Source organism: Cyprinodon tularosa, unplaced genomic scaffold (assembly GCF_016077235.1).
Source record: "Cyprinodon tularosa strain WSP-4 unplaced genomic scaffold, ASM1607723v1 ctg815, whole genome shotgun sequence".
NCBI classification, from domain to species: Eukaryota; Metazoa; Chordata; class Actinopteri; order Cyprinodontiformes; family Cyprinodontidae; genus Cyprinodon; species Cyprinodon tularosa.
The window spans coordinates 630001-653486 of NW_024039580.1; the positions used below are offsets into that span (position 1 = coordinate 630001).

General features: G+C 40.5%; 1 protein-coding gene across 1 annotated transcript in view; it reads right to left on the minus strand.

The window, feature by feature from the left end:
* Positions 1 to 23486, minus strand: part of man1a2 (mannosidase, alpha, class 1A, member 2) — a 154113-nt gene that overhangs the window by 82990 nt on the left and 47637 nt on the right. The gene's annotated exons all lie outside the window — the stretch shown is intronic.

The window sequence follows — 23486 nt, forward strand, 5'->3', positions numbered from 1 at the left end:
CAATAGGCCCCTAAGCAACATTATCTGGCTGGGCCCCATATGAAGCACAACACCTGATAAAGGTTCAGGATACAGCAACAGTTCCATAAATCGGCCAAGAAGATACAATTGTGCAATTCTCAGTAATGATCACACGTCACACATGGAAAAATAGTGACTGCGCACCTTGAATGGAACCATTGGTGATAGCGCACTCTCCACTTAAAAAAAAAATGCACGTGCACAACACTGTACTCGCTCCCAAACGGGAACAAGTATTAAACGCTTCCAAGAGCGTGCACGCGGAGAAATGGGCTTGTGCATTTTCTTGTGCATTGGGCATTTTTTCCACTACGCCAGACTCACCACTGGGAAAATTGGGACGAGCGTGTAGGACGGCTTTACATATCACCAGAATGATTGACAATTAGGAGGACCACTTACTTTGATGATCCACCCAAAAAGAGAACATCCTCCATTATACCTTTAATATTAAACAAACCTTTTTTATCTGATAATATGTTCTATCATGAACTCCCCAAGTGAAAACTTTTTAGTTTCATCTGGTTTTATTTTGTAAAAAACTTCTTTAAGGAAACTTTGGCTATCCGATTAATAATAATAAAAATAATTAACAGACTAATACATTTGTAAAGCAATTTGTTGCAGCCCTACTTAAGGTATCCCCTAATAGCTTCTATTTAACCACCTGTTAAAGGAGCTGCTGGCGGCTCTGAATGCTAAAAACATCACAGTAAGCCTACACAACTTATTCACACAAACAGAAAAGTGGTAGAGTTAATGAATAGGTAAAAGGAGATTAACGGCATGAAAAAAAGCAATATTTGATACCAGGGGGATTCCAAACATCCAGCAAGAGATAAACAGTTTAGAGCAAAACACATTTAAATATTAGAATGGCCTAGTCAAAGCCTTAATTCAAGAAAGAATCTGTAAGAAATATTGAACCCTCTCTGTTTAATGAGCTCTAATATATATTGGACAGAGCTGCTAAAGACGTGCGACAATAAACCTCCAGCGAAAGCAGCTTGAAGAAGTTATTTTATTCAATATAAATCAGGCAGAGAGTTTGGATGAAAAGGTTTCTTTTGTACATTTTCTATCATCCAGTCATTGACTTTACAGGATTTGCTCCTCCTGGATGAGAATGTGGTGACAGCACAGTCACTCGCATTGCAGTAGTTGACTAAGCAGCAATCCCTCACACCGAGCATGCATGCAGCGACAGTGGAGAGAAAAACTCCCTTTTAAGAGGAATAAACCACCAGCGGAGCCAGGCTCAGTATGAGCGGCCATCTGCCCAGGCTGACTGGGGTTCAAGAACAGGGTTCCTACAGCATAAGGCAAGTTAAATTCAAGACTTTTTAAGACTTTTTAATGCCACTTGAAATAAAAATTTAAGACCAAATTCACAAGAAACACAAGAAAAACCCGCTTGTGACAACTTTACCCAAAGGTTTATTTTAACCTAAATCACTACACCAATGTTTCAAATGTTGAAAAGCTTCCCATACAGGAAGAAAGCTAAAAACACACAAATGAAAGATATATTTTAACAATTATTTGCCTGAATTCACAAGCTTTGTTTTAGCAGGGAACAAAATAAATCAGTTTTAAAGCCCCAACATAACCAGTGCTAAGTCTTTTTTGCAGCTATTTTTCTTTGTATCGTTTTCTTAGTATGTTTCATTTGGTGATAAGTGGAGGCGTTGCAGAGACAAGGGTGGAACTAAACTGAGAAATACCGGCTGTTTCTCGGTAACTCCATTTTGACGCTTTGTGTTTCGTGCTTCGCATGTGCGACTCCACTGCCTTAATTCCCATCGTTCCGAGCTTGAATGACTTCTTGCACAAAATAGACTAAGCCTCGTGTATGATCCCTGATTCTGGTTTTAGCCATGGAGAAAACTCTTGCTCATATTTTCCAGACAAAAAATAAATGGCGCATCTCCCAAATGTTCCTACCGCAACAACGCTTTTAGGTTCCGCTATTGGGACGGAACCAATAACGGTGAGCCATTTATTTATTTTTTTTAAATAAGAAAAAAAAAAAAGGGTCAATTTTAACATTTTATTTAAATTACAAAAATAAATCGTAATAAAAATAATCCTATTTATGATGTTTTAAAAATGAAGACCTACGAAAGACTGATTTAAGACATTTTAATACCAATTAAGGCCTTAATTTTATTTTGAAGAATTCAATGCCTTTTAAGACTTTTTAAGGACCTGCGGGAACCCTGAAGAAGCAGACATATAGAAAGAAGCAGAGAAGCACTGATCTAATAAAAATGTTCTATATTAGAAAAGCTAACCATAAACTAGATCTACAGGTGGTTCTATCTGGGAAAGAAACTGAGCCACAGACCCAGCAGGCTGAACACAAATAACTGCTGTAATTTTCAGACAGTTTGTTAAAGGCATCTGACTTCTTTTTAGTTATGCAACACGTTATGTTGCAGTTACATAAATTCACCAAAAATGCATTAAAGTGCTTTTTATAAAAAAAATGATAGCTGTATTATATCGGTTTTTGATTTTCAGAGGAAACTAAAGCTGCAGAATGTTTATTTATTCCTCTTAACCTTGAGAGTTTCTGCCTAATTGCAGTTTTTACTAAAGTTGCGATCAAACCAAAGAAAGGTCTCCTCTCTCCATCTCCTTTCTGCTCCATCTCTCACGCCGTCTACCCATCAGCCCCTCCTTCTTCTACCTACCCATCTGTTTGTTCTCATTCATCAATGCCAGGCTGTGTTTTCCCTAATCTTTCTTTGATCGCTCCATCCAAACCCCAACTCAGTCTCTCCTCTTACCATCTGTGTGCACATTTGTCACACATTAGTTGAGAGTTTAGCCTTCACTTGTGCTTGTTTTTTCTGTCCTGTTTATCCACCATACTCTCCTCCCTTTACCTGAAAACTGATTTCTCTTGCTTCGCAGCGTTTGCCTGTCTGTGTCCACAGCTGCTTCCAAAATGTTAGGTGCCTTTTGATGCAGCACAGTCTGCGTCACATGATGCTGAACCGACACTAATCAGAACGAGCTTCAGGGATGCCAAGAACTGCTTATGTGAAACTAATTGGCCAAAATGAGGTGTATTTATTTGGGAAATGATCTTGTCCACCTCATTCACCCATAAAAAAACCCTCCTCTACTTTAACAGTGTTTGCTTTTTCCCCTTTGGGAATATCCGAACACCTTCTCACTGACTAAAAGTGAACGTTAACTCAATTCATTAGTATCTCCTCTCCATCCATCACAATTTCACCCACCTCTCTCTCTCTTTTCCTCCTCCATTATCTTTCTACCGCTCTCTCCATCTCCAACACACCTTGCTCTCTCTCTCTCGGCCCTGATGCCGGTTTCATTAGACAACAGGCGTCTGAGCTCTCTGGTGTGAATTCACACAGGGTCTAGAGGCGTCATACCGTTATTCAGCTCCATTCTCCATGTCTGTTAAACCGCAGACGATGGCCAAACAGAAAGAGGAGAAAACGACCAATGGACACGTTACATTTAGTCTGTGAGTCACTAGAGTGTCTGTGAACAGAAGAGACAGTAAGTATTCACCCCCCTCACATCTGATGGACTGAGAGACCAGAGTTTCATCCAAAGGTTCTCTCCTCACATCATTAAAACCTTTAAGTTTGTTTAGGAAGCAAGGAAGGAAGGAAGGAAGGAAGGAATTAAAAAAAAAATAATTACAGAAAAAACAAAATGAACAAATAAAAGAACAAAAAAGTATGAATAAAATAATCAATTACAAAATAGATCTTTGCTTAGTTTTTTGTTTCTGTTTAATCTTCTTCTTCTCTTCTGCAGAACAAACAATCACTGACATTTTCACCTTTTACCTGTAAAGGAAACTTCATCAGCTGCAGGTATCTGTCATTTCTCTGGTTTTTAGATCACTGCTGGCATTGAAGGCCCAGCTAGCCTAACTTAGACTGGCAGCACCTTTACAGACTGATTAACTAGTCCGTTAGCCACACTAACGCAGCCAAGTCTTCTCTCTAGGCCAATTCAGACCACCGTCTATAACTGATAACTTGTTTCCAACTTATTAGAAGCAAATTGAATATCTGCTGGGTTTCGCTCTGAGCCTCAGAGGGTCACTGCTTTGGCTGGGTTCTCTGATCAAACCCAGAGTGCCCGTTTTCAGGCAGAAAGCCAAAGTCAAAGCTGTCAGCACTGATTTATCACACAAGTCTTTTGGTAACGGTCCGTGAACTGCACCCGGAAAATTAAACTAATAACTTTAAAGGAAACAGTGACAGCTCAGGTGAGTCAGAACCTACTGCAGGATTAAAGGGGTATTAAATAACCAGTGAAACCACAGGTGAAGACAAAATACCAGAACCAGTGTCAGATATAAGATTATCAACATGCTGAATAATGGTCTCTGAAAGACATAAGCTTTACACCGGAAAATCAAAATCTAGTCATTTTTTCCTAAAATAAGTGCATTTGTTCTTAGATGAAGTGAAAGAGACACTTTGCCAAAAGAAACAAGACAATTTACATTTAAAATAAGAAAACACAATGGCATTGTCTTATGTCAAGAGCACATTATCTAATTATCTAATTTTAAGAGTAAAAATACTAACTCCATTGGCAAAATATCTCATTTAACTACTCCAATTAAGGGTAAATACACTTAATCTAAGAATATTTTTCTTTTTTCTAGATCATTATTCCAGTGTAAGGCTTTAAAGTTGTTAAATGTAGAAACGCAAACAAGACGGGAAATCACCGCTCCATTATTGTAGGTTATATTATTAGTTAAAAGAACTGTTTGGAAAGCTGTATCCTTTAGCTATCCTGTTCCAAGTGTCCTGAGGTCACACCTGACTCGTTGCCAAAGTCACCCCCGGCCTGATGGAGGGAGTCTCACCGCAGCAGATGCTCATGCCTGACACAGCTTCCAGGAGCAAAGATGCCAAAGGTCAGAGAGCGTTGGAAGGAGTACAGGAAGTCTGCATCTATTTACCCAATTTCATTGCTTTAACAGACTACATGGTTTTATGACGACATGCAGCCATGGCAGAAATGGACAGACAACTTGATGCTCGGCTGCATTTGGCCAATCAGCAAAAAAGGAGGATGGAGGGACGGACGGACTGAAATCAAACCTTTTGATTCAGGTCGATACGAGACAGAGCTGGCCGTTTCACCACTTCGCCATTTCACGGTTGGAGTTATAGCGATTTGCTACCAGCTTTTACAGATCTTAAATGGAGCCGTCAGTCACAGGACATCGGGTGGGCTCGTCACAGGGACATTTTCAAAGGAGCAAGTTGACCTGAAACCAACTTTTTACAGCACAGCTACTCAGTTCATCTATTAGAGCTTTTAACCTCTGTCCATCATGGAACATGCTGGACTTGGAGAAGTTGGCAGCTTTGGAAAAGTCTTGGAGGAAAAGTTTGACTCTGGGAGAAACTGATGGTTCAGTATTCAGTCAGAAGCCGCTTCATCTTGCTCTGACTGCAAAACAACGGACATTTTTCTTGGAATAAGTTAACTTTCCCTTGTTTTGGGCGGTTTTATTCCATCTTATTCCAATTTATAAATGGAATGAGATGATTTAAGTTTAAAATAAACAGAATTCTGACTTTTTTCTTAGAATTCTGACTGAATTCTGACAATTCTGAGATTAAAGTCAGAATTCTGAGATTAAAGTCAGAATTCTGAGAAAAAACGACAGAATTCTGAGATTAAAGTCAGAATTCTGAGATTAAAGTCAGAATTCTGACTTTTTTCTTAGAATTCTGACTGAATTCTGACATCTCTGAGAAAAGAAGTCAGAATTCTGACTTTTTTCTCAGAATTCTGACTTTTTTCCCATACTAAAGTGAAATAAATTTTAAAAATCAGTTAACTTTTTTTTTTTTCCACTGGCCCTAATCCTCTTCCGCACGTACCTGCTTTTATGGAGAAGCATTTATTTTTATGATGATAAAATTATAATTTACAATATTTCTTATTCAGTTATTCACCAACATCATAAATACATAACAAAACAAACAAAAAGAAAATACACATGTATAGAAATAAAACAAAAGACAAAACAACTGACAGCCCATAACACAAGAGCAGGGTAACAGGCAATGTTTCAGATGATGGAGAGAAACGTTTATGAGAGCCTCTTAATGATGATGATGATGAGGCCATTACAGCAACCAGAGCTCCATCCTGGAAAAGACTCAGGATCTGCTGATAACCAAAATCAATCATAGATAATAGAAAGGTGAAAACGTGTTGATCTGTCCAATCAGGAGTCCCAATAATTAGTATCATCCTTATAAAAACTGGATTAGTGGATTTTTAGAGGAAACGTGTTAATAAGAGGGATCCTCCAGTGCACGATGGCATCAAAACAATCCAGGACTGAGGTAAATATTAAAGGTAAACTTTAAGAAGAAAATCTACCTCCAGCTCATCCATATGAGCTCTACTTTCAGCTCTCAGTAGTTTGCAGGACAGCTTGACCCAGAGCGTGATGGTAACTGAGAAGGATGGAGCTTAATGAGAGGCAAGCTGTGCTCGTCTCTTATGTTCTCCCCTTAAACTCTGATCTCTGCTTCGTTCGCCGCATCGCCCCGTTTCTCCCTCGCCTACACAGGAAGCTGCTCTGCTGCCTCCGGCTGTCATTATGAAGTGATCATTAGTCAAACCTTCATTCTCTTCCAACCCTCCTACTGCCACGCCGATTAAGACATCAGCTATGTCGGTGTGTTGTCATCTTATAAAGAAAATCCCGACAGTTTAGCAGACCTTAACTAACATAATTACACCGTTAATAGGAAATGTGTTTTTATACTGGAAGATTAAATCTGGAGGCGGATATTTTCCTCATTAGCAGACAGGTAGAATTTAAATAAAGCTTAGGCAAAACTCCAATTTCCTAAAGGAATATGAAAAAATGGTATTTGTGAAAATGAAAAATGCATTTTCTTCTAAAATAATTTGTATTTATTACATTTTTATAAGGTGTGGCGTATCAGCAATTAGAAATGTGAGGGAACAGACCTTTAACGATCAAACATACCTACTGTTTTTCCTGATGAAACTGGCACAGAGCAGCTGTGTTAATAAGGCGTATTGTGGCGCACAGTGTGCAGCAGCACGGGTCAGCCATGAGGCAAACAGCTGGATGAAGAGGCAGAGGGCCAGGCTGTGCCCAGCAGCAGGCAGCAGGGCTCCTGAGTGGGAGCAGTTCAGGGTTCAGATGCTAAGCTTAGGGTGAGCTGGCCGGAAAGGACGAAGCTGTGTGCCTATTATTTACTCCTAAAATCCTGTGGAGAAATCCAGCAAAAGAGCAAACAAATAATACATGTTCTTCCTGCGGTTCCCTCTGATCGGTTCACTGACGGAGCAGCAGAATTTGCAGAATTAGACTTGTTAGAGGAGTTGACACTCATTTCTGCTCCCTGTTTGGCTCTTCCTTCTATGGAGAATCATACCCAGATCAGGGAGACCAGGTCGACCTACACTCACACCGGTAGGCAAAGCGTGGATGCTGTGGCTCTGTCTGGAAAAACTACTTCTGCTCATTGGGCTCACTAACTCCAGGGAGGGACATGGAGTATGTGTGCTCTTTGCTCTTTGAACCAGCAGACAGGTGAGGATGATTAAATATCAGCTTATAACCTGATCTAAAATGTTAAAATTTTAAACAGTCCATATCGTCTTATTTTAGTGTGGAAACAATCATCTGATTCTTAATGTCAAAAAAAAGGGAGATGATTGTAGTATTCAAAACAAACAGGAACAAATTGAATCCTGTTATCATGGGAGAAGAAGTGGAGGTGATGGAGGGGTAGAAATACCTTGGTGCTCATCTGGACAGCAAACTAGACTGTGAAGCCGACTAAAAGAAGGGACAGAGCAGACTGCACTTCCTAAGGAAGCTCCTTTAGTTTCTACAGCAAGATGCTGCAGATCTTCTGTCAGTCTGATGTGGAGAATGTGATCTATCCCTCCATCATCTGCTGGCGTACCAGCATCAGAGTAAACGACATAAAAACGCTCAGCAAGCTGATAAAGAAGGTTCTGCTCTGATCTAAGAACTCCTCTGGAGATTTTCCAAAGAAGAAACCTTCATAAAGTGGAGAAGATTATTGACAACGGTGAGCATCCTTTTTATCGGACTGTTAAATATCAACAGAGGGACTTCAGTCAGAGGCTTCTCCAGATCCGGCGCAAGACAGACCACTACAAACTGGTTCAAAAACAAACAATGAGTTCTAATATTTAATATTTACCTTTGGTATCAAAGTATTTTTACAATTACATTTGAATTAAAGTAATCAAACTTTTTGGATATTTCCTTCATATTAATCAAACAAATGCAATCAGGCTGCTTCCAAACACGACTAAAGCCGATAAAACAACCAGACAAAATGTGGACCAATCAACAGGCATCAGATTATATCGGCTTTCAGTTCAAAGCACATCGACCGAATCGTTCCGCTCCAGCATTTCTATTCCACACACGCAACCAGCGTCATCCCAACAACCATGTTTATTCTCTATGTAGAAAACGATGTAACTTAATGCAACAGGTGAGCTCTGAGAGGTAACGCTACATTAAGGCCATCGCTAACATCCCACATTACAAAATGCTGGTGTTGTATTGGGTCAATATGAGCAAATAATACTCAGAGCTGTTATTTTATTAGAGCTTATTTCAGGACTTATTTCTTCAGTGGTCGATACATCATCATCAGAGCTACTTCTTCGCAATATGAAGCAATTCAAATATTACTGCAATTTAAACGCAATAAATCAGTTGCACAGCTGCAGAAACAAAGACTAAAGCTACATCCACACTAAGAACTTTCTCTGTAAGCATGAAGCTCAGTAAATGTGTGTCTCGACCAGCGCAATTCCTGCTCCGCGCTCAGGAGGATGATCGCTCATTCGCTCCGCCGCTCAGAGATGCTCCAGGAAGTTCTTAATTCACCTTAATTTTCCTGCAGCTCCGGCGAAATCGCCCCACGCTCGCTCAAATTTACAGGAGAATGCATTTTCCGACATTTTTCCTTCATGTAATGATCACAGGGCCCTTGAACACACGGCGTTTGATTTAATGATGTGACCGATACATGCGTATTGTCTTATTTAACTAGCTGTTAAATTATCGCACTATTTCCCAGATGTGAAGGTAACACCTCGCTTCATTCATGTTGCCCCAGTTTACTTTTTAATTATTATTTTTTTTAATAGACTACATTAAAAAAGGTCCCTTCACATCCCATTGCAAATGATAATATTGTATATTGCATGTATGTGATCCATTTTCAAAAACAGGCTCTTACCACAACGATCACTTTATGTAAACCCACTCTGTATTGTTAAGTATAATTAGGAATGTTTTATTTTATCCCACTTTTTTATCACACAATATGCAATCCTTGCCTCGCGATTCCGTGGTAAAGTTGAAACATAGACCATAAGAGATTATAGGCACAGACTATAGCAAAGGCATTGACCTAGGTTTTAAGTCAAACATGAATTTAAATAAAGTCGGAGCGAAATCCTCGCTCCTCTTTGAATTGAAAACGGCTCTGCGCTCCACCATATTTCTTCCGCTCCACCGCTCGCTCTATGCTCCGCTCACATGCTCTGGTCTCCACCAAATCGTAGTAAATTGTAAAAAGTGAAAGCCGGACCTATTGGTGGCGCTGTGATGCAGAGAGAGAAACAAGGGAAAAGGAAAGCAGGCCTGTGCACATCATTGGACAGCCCCATAGTTATTTTTTAGGTGTGCCAAAAGACGCAGGCGTCTCAGTGGCGTAGGGGCAGAAACAGAGTTTTGAAACATAAACCTACTTCCTTGGTATCCCTCTCCAATCCACATATCCGCTGACGTTTAGCTGGATAGAAGAGGCACCAATAGTCTGCTTATCTTGTTAGATCTGTGCTCTGTGCTTGGTAGGATTCATTTATTTAACTTTTTTGTTACGAAACAAAAGTTTATTAAACAGATTTTGGGTACTAGATAAAAGATAAATGAGGAAGTTTTTTTTTTTTCTCTTTATAACAGGCAATGTGTAAATGAACCCCTAGTTTAGGCTGGCATGTCTTCATCCACCAAAGTAATCTCATAATGGATGAGGCAGCAGTCATCAATAATGAGCAAGTCTCCCCCGGGCTGACAGGGATGTCTGGTGTCCAGAAACTCATCCTAGTTTGCATCATCTCCAACCTATCCACCGCTAACACGCCCAAGGCACTTAGAGCTAGATCAGTTACTGTGAGCATGTTACACGACCCATGGCAGAAAGCCAAGACCCTGAGATGAGCAACAGTCACCAGCAGCAAGTTTAGATTAAAGTCAACAGGGAGCAAGATTTGCTGGAAACCAATAAAGCAGCAAATATATAAAACAGACAGCGGAGGAAGCATGAAGGGCACGTTTCCAGTTCACCAGCAACTCCCCCTCATGATATGGAAGACGGGATTAAATCCACTTCTATATAGATGTGAGTCCAAATGAAATCTAAAGTAATGAATAAAATGAAAGACAAAACTAATCTAAAGGAAATCTATTAGCTAAACATGCGCTGCTGAGATTGATCGAACCAGAAGCAACATGCAGGACATTTTCCCTCAGTTTGTTGTCGCTCTAACACCGATTGGTTGATGGTTATTTTTCCCCTATGTCAATAGAAACATGTAGCTGTGATTATTTAAACCATTTGCAAATAAATCTGCAATACATCCTAAAGCACTTGGACCTAACCCTGGCCCCATATTATTAAAACTGGGTCATAATCTGGATCCTTACCAAATTTCAATGAATTGTTCCTTCACACGTCTGGTAAAAATGTCATTATATTCCAATAAAAACTTCTCAAGTAATCCTGCTAACAAACCAACAACGCCCCTTTTCTTGTGTTTTTGTGTTTCTGTCTTTAGTATAATACTTCCAGATTTCTTTTTTTTATCTAGTGCTAAAGGCTCTAGAAACCAGGTCGTCTGCGTGTGTCGCACAGTTAACGCAAATATGCCCCCCCCCTTCCGCAGACACTCTGGTGCACCTCCCCAAAATTGTAGCGTCGAAACAAGGAGAGAAAGGAGGCCTCTGATTGGTCAATTCTAAATCTGCTCTACACTATGCGTATTTCCTGTTTTGTACCTTATGGTAGAAACTCTGGCCGTAGTGCCGTTCACAACGCCTGGTACACCTCGGACACTATCCCAGACACCGTACAGGACACTAGTTTGTAGCTCTGTGTGAAGGTCTGTTGGTTTGCACCCGAAGCCAAAACATGCAGCACCACGGCCAGTCTTTAGTGAACTGTGTGTTTTCCGGCATTGGATGAGGGGTTGTGGACGGCGAACAAGCTCATTAAACCGACACATGGACGTCCACAATCCTAGTAGGGATGGAACGGTTTATGAAAACCATCCGAACCGTTCGGTTCGACTGTCTCGGTTCAGGCGCGTCTTCCAACTTTATAGGTCTGCTGTATGGGACCACTTTGCATTTAGAGTGACCTACGATGACGGCGGAAAGAAAGTTTGGGACAAAAGTGCAACAGTGTGCAAGCATTGTGCAACACGTTTTGTTTATGCTAACAGCAACATGACCAACATGTCATGCTAACCCCAAAATCCCACATACTCCGTCAGCGTTCCGCTCCGCCCCGCTGCGCACCAGCCCGCCTGCACAAAGCAAAGCCTACAGCCTCCACTGTGGCTCCCGTCCGCTCCGTGCTCAGAGCTCCTTGGAGATCGTAGAGGGCATCGTAGTTCATTGAAAGATGATTGAATTTAAAGCAGCAAAACATGCGGAAATGATCCAGTGTTTCCGCGGATCAACAAAAATAATTACAATTCATTCACTTTTTTGGATTTTTGAGGATTTCGGGGTGACAATCAACATGTACCGAACCGAAAACCGTGACCACGAAACCGTGAACCGAACCGAACCGTGGATTTTGTGAACCGTTCCACCCCTAAATCCTAGCTAATTCGTGATCGTCCCTCTTGCGTTGTGGCGTGGAATAACATAGCGCAGACCAAGCTTCAATATTGAGCATAAATCAAAAATTTCTGCATTCTGCCTGCAACAATCTAAATGTGATACAGTGCTGCAGGAGTATAACCTTCCCTTAAAGCTGTGAATAATCTCTGCTGCCACCCACTGGTTTAGGGAGGAATTGCTTTTTTAGTCAAACATCCCTGTCTCACAATGCTCAGGAATCCTTTTAAAACTTCCTGTATCCAGATTATGATCTGCGTCATCGGCTAAATTTACTGGTGTGTTCCTTGGTAAGAAGTGCATATCTGGTGAAAATTTCATTAAAATCTGTTCAACTAATCCTGCAAAACATAGCCTCTATGGTAGTTGTAATAAAAGCGTTTATTTTTTTGTTTTTTTGATTCATATCCCCCATATTTACATTTGTTTATAGAGATAAAATAACTGTTTTAGAAAAGCATGGGCAGTAAAAACCTAAAGACAGGTGTTTAAATCTGTAAATGTAATTTACTATTTTTACATAAATGTACTATTCTTATTTGTTCCTTTTCATCAACACATACTCACCCAATTTAATCTGATATTCATATACAGAAATTTGTGATTCATACATGTAAATTTGAGACTTTTATTGTTTTAAAATTGTAACTTTGCAGTTTATATTCATCACTTCTAAATTTGTATTCAACTATGCAGTCGGGTTAAAACAAACGGAGATCGATGGGTTATAATCGGTCGGCTCTTTATTTTTTTTGCAAAGAAAAAAGGGAACAAGATGGCGTAATGTCCAGCCCGGCTCTGGCTAGACAAAATTTGTCGCACTAATTTAAACCCGGCAGGAAAGCTATGAAGGTCTTGACATACTGTTACCCAAACGACTACAGACAGTTTGAAACAGCACATTATGTTGTGAAATAATCCCTGAGAAACAGTCTAGCTTGTTATGAGAACGATTATTTTCATCCCAAACACTCCCAAATAGGATAAACAACCCGTCTCCCTCAGACACCTTGTAGCCTTGCAGCTATGAGGCCTGAATGAATGAAACTCTGAACTCATAAGTCAAGATATGTTAAAGGGAACTAATTAACATTCTCATAGATGAAACATCACCGGTCACGTGTGTGTATGAGTCGACAACAGAAACCACATCCAAATCCTAAACTTACTGTATTTATATTATTGACTCACATTGGCAAAGTCAAACATCTACAGCCCTGTTTTTATTGACGGTTATCTAACCCTAAAGGAAGGTGTTTTTGTTTGCAGTGTACAGATCAGCCTACCCTACTCATTCATCTTTAAGGGTACCATGACTCTCTTGACCCATTTTAAAACTATATTTCCTCAACAAAGGGATGAGTCATCTCTGCTTGAACCATGCACCCCCAAGATAAAGCCTCTGTTATTATCTGTGCTCAATATCTGCACTCTGTATTCTCAGCAGAGCAGAGACAGAAAGTGAAGACAAATCAGAACCAGGCAGTGAACCCAGGGTTATCTGGGCCCAGTGTTTCAATGAGAGCCAAAGCCCTCTTGTTACCATCCTGGCCTCTTCTGTTCTCTGTGGACAAATAAAGGCTAAACAACAAGACCAGGGATGAAACCACTCAACGTTTTTCTTTAGAAGAACTGCACTGAGGCCGTTTGTCTTAGTAACCTGCTGCTTGGAAAGCTTGGGTCGAGTAACGGACTGCTGCACCATGGGGGCCATCAGCAGAAACATCGCACAGTAAAAACATAACAATGACCACATTTTGTAAAACCAGAGCCGGTTATAATAAGTCACAATATTTTTTAGCAAATATAGATCTGTCTTAAAGTAATTGTGACTTGATCTGCTATAATAATGATCTGGGTAATTTTCAGATTTCTTTAAAAGTCTTTTTTTTTTTTCATATTTGACCATCTGATCAGCCATCGGCGCTGATAAAGGAAACGCCATCAGAGTCTGGCTCTCCAGGATGATCCTAGACACACCGCTGTATCCATATGTTGCAGATTGTCGTTATTTCCTCCATAATTATCCTTCAAAGCTGAACCAAAGAACGACAGTTCAGGAATTAGGCCCAAAATCTGGGTGTGAAATTGACTCAGACCTAAAAAGCTTTCTATCACCTGAAGAACATTTTCTCTGTTCTTCTTTGCTCATGGTCCAACCTTTCAGTTTTGTTACTGAATGTGTCATTCAAATTAACTTGCTTTAACTCCTGTCTGCAGCAGAAAGCTGAATATTCTGAGTTTCTAGTTGAAAATAGAAAATAACACCTAAATTCTGAGTGGGAAGGTCGGAGCTCCCAGACCAAACCTGTGTTAAATATCCAAAATGGATGCCACATAGAATGTAGTGGAATAATATCCATTAGTAAACTTATTATTTGGAGAGCATCTGTTAAATATTCACAGAATTTAACTAAATACAATTTGAATTAAGGTTGTAACATAAAATGTAGAAAAGGTGAAATGCTTTAATTACATTTTGGATGTACTGTAAGTATTTATTCATATTTTACAAGTGATCCAATGATCATAAAACGAAGCCGTGTAATCCTATGCTGCAAGTTTATAAAGAGTTTTGCCAAACTCTGAATGTTAATGAACCCATGTGAACGGGGGACGTTAGCAAAAAATGTACTTATTTAAACTTTTCCCGAGTTGTAATGTTAATCCATCCACTAGAGCGGAGGGTCCGCGACCCCTAGGGGGTCCAAGGAGGAACTTGATGTGGGTCGCGAGAGTTTTGGTTGATTAGACTTTTTGTTTATATTCCCCCTGCAATTTTTTCCACCAACTGAAATGTCTTTAAATCCACATTAACATGAATCCAACCCACTGTAATAAACAGATAAATGGAGGCAGAAGATGTCTTTCAGTCATCAATGCACACATTCAGGGACACACAGGAGCTCTTTCAAGCTGGGCACCGTTTCATTCACAACACCTGTCCCATCAACCAAGAATCAAAATTAGAAATACTTTAATAATCCCAGGGAGAAATTACTTTACATGACTCCATCTGTAATAGTACGACGGAGTATTATATTCTTTTCTCTTCTATTACGAGAATAAAGTCATAAAATTACAAGAATAAAGTTGTAAAATTAAGAGAATAACGTTGTAAAATTAAATTAATTGTTATGGAAAGATTCATTAGATATAAAAGAAAACTTTTCTTAGAACATTGCAGCATAACCCTCTAACAATTAATTGTTAGAGGAGTGACAAGATCAATATAGATGAATTTGTTAATCGATAACCTTTGCACTGAGCAGCATTTCAGCAACGTAAAGGACTGGTTATCCTCCTGCAGCAGTGTGTCTCAGTTAGCTTGTTGCAGATATTTTTGATTTATGCCCAATATTGAAGTGTGCTCTGTGCTATGTTATTCCACGCCACAACTCAAAAGGGACAATCAGCAACTAGCTGTGGGTCTAGTTACGGCCGAAGCGGTAGGGAAGTGGGGGCAAGTTTGTGCGACAACAGAGGGACATGAGGGTGAAAGAGAGCGGGGATCCAGGTGGAACAAGGTTGCCAGCGTTCTCATAGAAGGGTGGGGCTCACATTAACCCCAGTGTGGGTGGTTTTATGAAGCCAGCCCGCCCTGGATCAGCACCTAAACACTGTCAGTGTGAGCCCAGCATAGGGACCATGTTTAATTAGAAAAGAGTTTAATTTACCCCCCAAAAAATCATAAATATTAAAATTCTAATTTGTAAAACACTGCAGATTGCAGTGAGTTGTAAGAAAATTGTTATACAAATAAAGCTTAATTGACTGACTCAGCCCCTTGGCCTCATATGTCACCCTGTCAGTTTGAGAAACGGTTGTAGCTTCTTCTAAAACGTATCCCTCTGTCAAACCCAAACACACATCCAATCAATACAGCCACCATCAGATCGCAGGCAGGTCATCCCTCAGTGGAAGCCTGTTATGTTAGGAGTGTAAAGTTTTACTCATTGCCTTCTGTCCTCACTATCCAACCTGCTAATAACTACCAGTAGATCCATCTGCCCATTTTTTTTTTATAAGAAACTGTAGAAAAACTTTCCTTAAGAAGCAAAAGACAAACAGAACAGCAGTCAGACCAACAAGAAAAGCAATCAATGCAAACAAACACTAATGCCTCTATTTAGCATTTAGCAGAAGCTCATAACAGTTACACAGGAGCCTGCAGTCAATTTAGCATTCAACACCGCACACTGCAATAAACAGTCAGCAACGTTATCATCCACAGAATATCTAGAAGGTTGACATTTTAAAAACAGTATTACTATTAGCACTAAGGAACATCTTCACAGGAACAAAGTCCACAAACAAGCAAGTTCTTGAATTCAATATGAACCACAACTTATCTACTATCTAATATCTACTGGAGGCTCATTTAAATCTAGGTTTTCTGGACTTCAGAAAAAATAGAAATAAAGATGAGAGAAAATGGAAGGGTCCTGTTGGAGCTGTGATCGAGGACTTATGCTAATTGTGTGGGGAGATCTTTAAGCCACATGGTAAAAAATGCGTCAGAACAGATCCTCCAACTACTCTTTTAAGCCATCAAAAAGAAAAAAGCAAAGGTGTAGTTCTGGTGTTTTATAAAATATGTGAATCAGGAAATTGTCTAACTGAAAGATTGTTGCTCTTTATTTCAAAAAACACTTTAAGATTTCCAAATGGAAAAATTTCTATTTTCTTTTTATATATATTTTTTTTTTATTTAATGTCTTCTTTTATTGGTTACCACCGCCCTATGAGAACAGATGCACCAAAAAGCCTTAAAATGCTTAAATGGTCTTACTTTCTCCAAATCCAACTAGATGTTTTTAGTCGTCGCAGTAAGTAGGCTACATCTCTGGAGGAGATCAAGGCATTTCTGTTTTGGATTCCAAACTTTGGAAAGAACTGCCTTTAAACATCAGTCAGGCTTCTTATAGCTTCCTGCTTTTAATTCTTTCCTTAAAAACATTTTGTCCACAGCTGTACACTAGGCTAATGCCATGTCAAAAAATACAACTCTGTGTGTCAAAGAAAAGTGGGAAAAAGAAACAATTGTCACAATTTCAAATGAAGAATGGTATAAAATCTATTAGAGGTTTCAGACTTCTACAAATTCACTAAAATGGAGGAAATTCAACTGGAAAGTGTCATTCGATTCTTTATCACGCCATCTATTAAAAGAAAACAACTGTCAACCCAACAAATGTGTTGGAGGCATGTGGCAGTGGCACCGCTGACGCCAACTAATGCACGTTTTCTGGAACTGCATTGAGATAAAACCTTTCTGGTCTTCTATCTACCTCACTCTGTGCAAAGTACTGTTGTATTGTGTACCCTTTACTTTTCCAACAATGTATCTGGGCCTTATGTCTAATGTGAAAAAAATATGATCAATATTTGGTTAAGATATGACTGTCAGTGGGGAGGAAAGCAATAACAAGAAGATGGCTTAAACCTGAGCCATCCAACCATACTCAGCAGATGGACATTCTGGAGGAAATATTCACCATGGAAAGAATTAATTTCATTTTAAAGGTACACTATGCAACCGGTGTTGATTTTCCAGCGAGGCTCCCCCCAGAAGGCGAAAGTAAAAGTGCACTGTCGTAAATATGCACAGCTGTTCTCCTGGTTTCTCCGTCAAGCCAGGCGCGGTTGTTTTGAGCTTAGCAGACAGGCGAACGCAACGAATGACTAACACAGTGAAAGTATGAACATGCACACAGAGAGAGAGAAACCATTCCAATGTTACTTACAATTGCATCAGCAGAAACGCGAGGTCCGCATCAGCCTTGCAGCCTTCTTTTTATTTTAGCTCTCGCCATTCGTAAAAAGCTTGCCCGATGTTCACCCGTGTACGACTCCTCTCTCTGTCCGGAGCCTTTTTCCTCTTTCTTGCCTGCTCCGACATGGGCTTTCGCTGTTTTCACGCTGGTTCCGCCATGATAACTGCACAAAGATCGCCACTGTGCTAGCAACGAGCATGCTTTTAACTGGGGGCGTGTAGCAGTTCTCGCCGTAAAGCAAGACAGACTCTCGCGAGACTTCTGAGCCTGTGGGTGCGGGTATTTCCCGCATTTAATTTCTAATTGCAAGTGCGGTATTTCCCCCACAGACCACCAGGGCGGCCGAGAATACCTTTGTTCAACCTGAAATGACTCATTTAATCATCCAAAACGTTATGTAACACATTAATTAACTGAAAAATGTTGCATAGTGTGCCTTTAAGACTGAAACAAGCTCAATTTAGAGAAAAATGGGGACAATAGATAACATAAATTAGCCTCAGAAACTGTCTGACTTTTGTATCACGACAACCAGTTGCTGTCTTAGGTTGGAGTGCTCATTTTATTTTGGTTTTGCACCCTGCTGATGCTCAGAGGGCGGATATCAGTGCATTATTTCATTGTTTCTTTTATTTTCAAAAAAAGAAAAGGGGGGGGGGGGCATTTTTTATTGCATCTGACTACCGTATTTTCACGACTATAAGGCGCACATAAACGTCTTTTTTTTTCCCTCAAAATGCACGGTGCGCCCTTTGGTGCGGTGCGCCCTATGTGTGTTGCAACTGCGACTTTTGGGACCACCTCATTGAGGAGATGATAAAAGAGTGGCTGAATGTAAGGAGACCAGGTGGTTTTTTTTCCACTCATCACCACACCATCGCTGTTAATCTGACTCCATGCGTGCCCATCTCACAGCTGATGTGAAAAACATGGTGAAACAAATTAATACTGTGCTCGCTGTGAACCAGACGCAGCAGGTGCAGCAGAAGCAGCGAGTTTACATGCAAAGTCAACGGTTGACGAGCGTATAGACGCAGCAAAAGGTCCCGCAGCGCATTTTGAGCAGCAGGCGCAGCGCGTCGGGAGCGCGCCGCCAACGCGCTGCTGCTGCTCGAGATGGAAAAATTTAAGTTTTGCTGCTGGACGCGTCGCATCAACCAATCAGAGAAGCTGATCTGGGAGCTGACAGCGAGACAGACACATCGCTCTGATGACATATGATATTAAGGCAAATGAAAAGGGCTGGATGGATGAGGAGATGATGAAAGCGTGGCTGAGGCAGGTGTATGTGAGGAGACCAGGTGGTTTTTTCCACGCATCACCATCGCTTTTAATATGTGACTCCATGCGTGCCCATCTCACAGCTGATGTGAAAAACATGGTGAAAAAAAATAAACACTGTGCTCGCCGTTATCCCGGGGGGTCTGACAAAGGAACTTCCACCGCTCGACATCGGTGTGAAGCGGCCGTTCAAAGTAAGGCTGCGAGCGGCGTGGGAGCGATGGATGACAGACGAAGACCACAGTTTCAGGATAAGTGGAAGGCAGCGCCGGGCAAGTTACGCCACCGTTTGCGGATGGATTGTAGATGCTTGGACTAACGTGTCTGCTGGCTCTGTTGTTCAAGCTTTTGCAAAAGCCGGCATTATTTCTGAGGAGCCGCACGGCACGGAAAGTGACTCTGACAGTGAAGAATGGGAAACTGGCATGTCTGATTTAGCGCAGCTGTTTAATTCAGAAACAGAGGATGATGACTTTGATGGGTTTGATTAATACTTTGTAATAAATACATGAATAAAGCACAATCATACTCAGTTTTGCTCCCGCTCTATTTTTCTACCTGAAAACTTAATTCAACAGCAGCCTCTGGGCGGGTCTCCTCCTCTTCACCGCGGCTGCTGGCAGGTGTTTTTTCATCTAAATAATCTAAATCTTGCGGCTATATTTGCTGTGATCAGTGGGAATAAAGTAGTTTTAATATGTTTTTAAGTGAGAAAGTCCACCTGAAAACTTAATAATTGCAGTCAGTTCATCCAGATTATCTATTTCTGTCGGAGGCGCTCAGACCCCCACATACCAGCGGTGCACCGACAGTTGAAATCCCTTCAACAGCAGCCTCTAGGCTGGGCAGCCTGCGGGGTTCACCTCGGTGGCTGGCAGGTGTTTTTCATCTAAATAATTTTAACTGCAGGCACCAGGATACCGGCAATAAAAGCGAACATATTCTGTCGGCAGGTTTCAGGATTTTAAGTTAATTTAGGAGTGATCACAGCGCTGTGTCATCTGCGATGTGTCTGTCTCACGGCCAGCTCCCAGGTTTGATTAATACTTTGTAATAAATACATGAATAAAGCACAATCATACTCAGTTTTGGGCCCGCTGTATTTTTAAATACGCAGTAGAGGTATTTAAAGGTAGTAGAGGACATGTACCTGTATATAAAAAACGCGCCCTATAGTCCGGTGCGCCTTATGTGTGTGTTAAATACAGAAATGGCACACATAACTGAGAGTGCGCCTTTTAGTACGGTGCGCCTTATGGTCGTGAAAATACGGTAGTTGTGAGCTGACATGCTTCTACATTGTCTCTGATCTATTTTATCAGTGTTTAAAATTTCTGCCACGTTGGCACCACTGCTGTTTGTATAAGTGCTTTATAATTAAACTAGATTTACATTTTTTCTCTTAGATTTAATAACTTTATTATCTATTTTTTAAAATAATTGGCGTCAACTTGGTCAGAGAGTGAAAATGCCTCTGCTGGAAAAATATCTATGATGCTGTTTTATTCTAAGAGAAATCCGAACCAGTGGGGTAAAACTGGACAAAGAACCGTAAAGATTACCCAAACTAAAGATCTGATGTCAGAGAAGGTATAGAACAAGGACAAATGTTTAAAGTCCGTCCTTTCAGTAATCAGATAAGGAGATAAAAAGGCACCGCAGTATTAACACTACTTATTCAGGGGTGAAGGTGTCTGCAGCCAACTGCTGCTTTTACATGCAAGGTCCTCATCTTCCATCAGAGATTCTACATGGAAGTTATCAGATTTAGTAACAACCAACAGTCCAAAACACAAGTTTCCTTCAACTCTTAAGTTCCTTAATTTGCAAAAACGTTTTATTTTCTGTTTTTGTTTGAAGCGCCACAAAAAGCCACCGTTCCTTGTAACATTTCAATTTTTGAACAAAGCAAAAAAAAAAAAAAGCAGAAGTCTACAGCTTCACTTCAGGTTGTGTGATCTGTATCATCAGAGGCGCCGGCTGCAGGGGAGGATATCAGAAAACAGCATCTGATCTTCAAACCTCAGACATGAGAGGCTGTATTGGATTGACCCCTCAGTGGGAAAAGGGAGCGCTGCCCGCAGCATTTTCTCTTCAAGAAGGAAACCTCTCGTGAACAAGACCGCATCAGGTCACCTGATGTCACAGAGGAGCTCAAGAAAAAGATATCAGTCCTGTGTGATATATAGTCACTGTTCCACGGTTGTTCATAACACTCAAAGGCTTTCAATTCATCAGCTTTAAAATGAAAAAGAAATCATTTATCAGCAGTGTTAGAATTTAATCAAGCAGCTGTTCAACCTATTTAACATCAAGGCCTCAGATTTTAAAATACAACCAGAAGTCTTTGTGCTTTTCCTTGATATTTAATGCAACAGATCAACAAAAAGTGAAGCTGGAAACATAAAAGGTGGATCTCTATTCATCCCACTATAGATCCTACATGTCAGGGTCCGCACCAGGATGAGGGGGGAAGTATCTTTTTCTTCTCTCTGCTGCACCAATATCTTTTCTTTTTTACCTCTTCTCCAACTAGAGTCCCTGTCGCACCTTGATGTTTTAGCCAGCGTATGCCGAACATACGAGAAATCTGACATAAATGCTGGAACATGTTGGACAAGTTACGGTAATGTTTTGTATAAATTATGAACATGGTGAAATATGCTGAAACACGCTGGAACACGTCAAGATACGGCAGGTACGTGTTGCTAGCAAGCATGCCAGCGTACGATCATTCACGGGGAATAAGCTGCAGGTCAGTTACCTGGTTGTTGACATACGTTAAGTATAAGTTACTCATAAGTCTTGGCGTCTAGCTTATCCAAAACCTATGAGTAACTTGTGCATAACTTATGCGTAACTTATCAAGAACTCATCTCCAATGCTTATCAACGTATTTGACATGTTCCAGACAAGAGCTGACGTGTTTCTAATGTACAGCTACTGTATAATGGCGTATTGGCAGCGTTTTGGTATAACAAGGGTGTTTGCAGGAGGAAACCATCAGTTCTCCTCCAGACTTCATCCCCATCATTGGGTGAGAGAGAAGTGATGATGTGTGATGGATCCTCAATGCATTCATGACCACAACCAACAAACTTCCTAGCAGACATGACGCTGAATCCGATGCGACTGCAAACCTTCTTTTCTTTCTTTTTCTTTTCTTCTTTTAAATTTGTGGTAAGTTAATACTGCAATCAAAGACATCTTTTTTTGCAGACCGGGTGCCTCCAGCTGCATGGCTACTCCGCGTATGATCGTTGTACATACTCTCTGGACTCTCTGTATGAATACTCTATGTATAGGGCTGCAACAACGAATCGATAAAATCGATAAAAATCGACTTTTAAAAGCGTTGGCAACGAATTTAATCATCGATTAGTTGTGTCGCGCGATTAATGCGTCATCCGCCGCCGCCGTCAACCGGGGGAAGAAAAAAAAATATGGCGGAGCGAGTCAGCGCCGCAGTTGCAGTGTTGCCAACTCAGCGACTTTTCAGACCCCTCCAGCGACTATTTTTCAAAAAAGCGACTAGTGAAAAATCTGGCGACTTTTTACGGTGTCACTGGCGGCTTTTGCCTGCCTTGGGGCGCCTCCCCCATCCCAACGCCTTTTTCCCTCTCCCACAGGAATCCCTCTCAGTCAGAGCCGCAGGATTTTAGTGAGGAGTTAACCCTCAGCGTCCAGACTGCAAATGAAGCGCGCATGCGCCGGGATTGACGGCGCAAATTGATCACAATAATTAAAATAGCCGGCGCTTTGTAAAGTGAAAAAAGTCGTAACATGCAACTTTTGTAAAAACAAATGAACATGGCACGGAAGCACCACTGTTATGACGCAGCACCTGAAAAGAAAACACGTTGGAGCCTTCAATGGCAGTGAAGAGAGCTGATCAGCAGGATGAGTAACCATGTTTGTTTCATTTTAAAGTGGGGAAACGTAACGTTAGTTTCTCAGGTAGCTCATCTGATGCTTTCCTTACCTTGTTAGTAGGTTACAGACACTGACAAGGTTGGCTACTTATTTTACTTTTAATTTCATTTAAATTTGTTTAAGCAGCGTTTATATTTTCTTTATAAATAAATTAACTTGCAAATTATGAGGGCAAGGCTTTTAAAGTTTAAATCTTCTGGCAAAGATAAAGAAAAGAAGATCCTGCAATTTATGGAAGTAAAGCAGAACAAAATCCAGCAAGATCAGTAATATGTCAATGAATTATCTGCCACATTCCCATGTAAATATCTGTCTTTGGAGGATGTGTCATTTTTATTCCAAATACAATTTATAATTTGAATCACAGGCTATTTTTATCTCTATGGTTCAGTATTTTCTCAAGCAGCAACTTTAACTGCTATACTTTCCTGTCTTAAAAGGCAGAACTCTTCTAGTCTAAAAAAACTCATTTGTTGAAATGGGGGGACCTATTGTTTGAA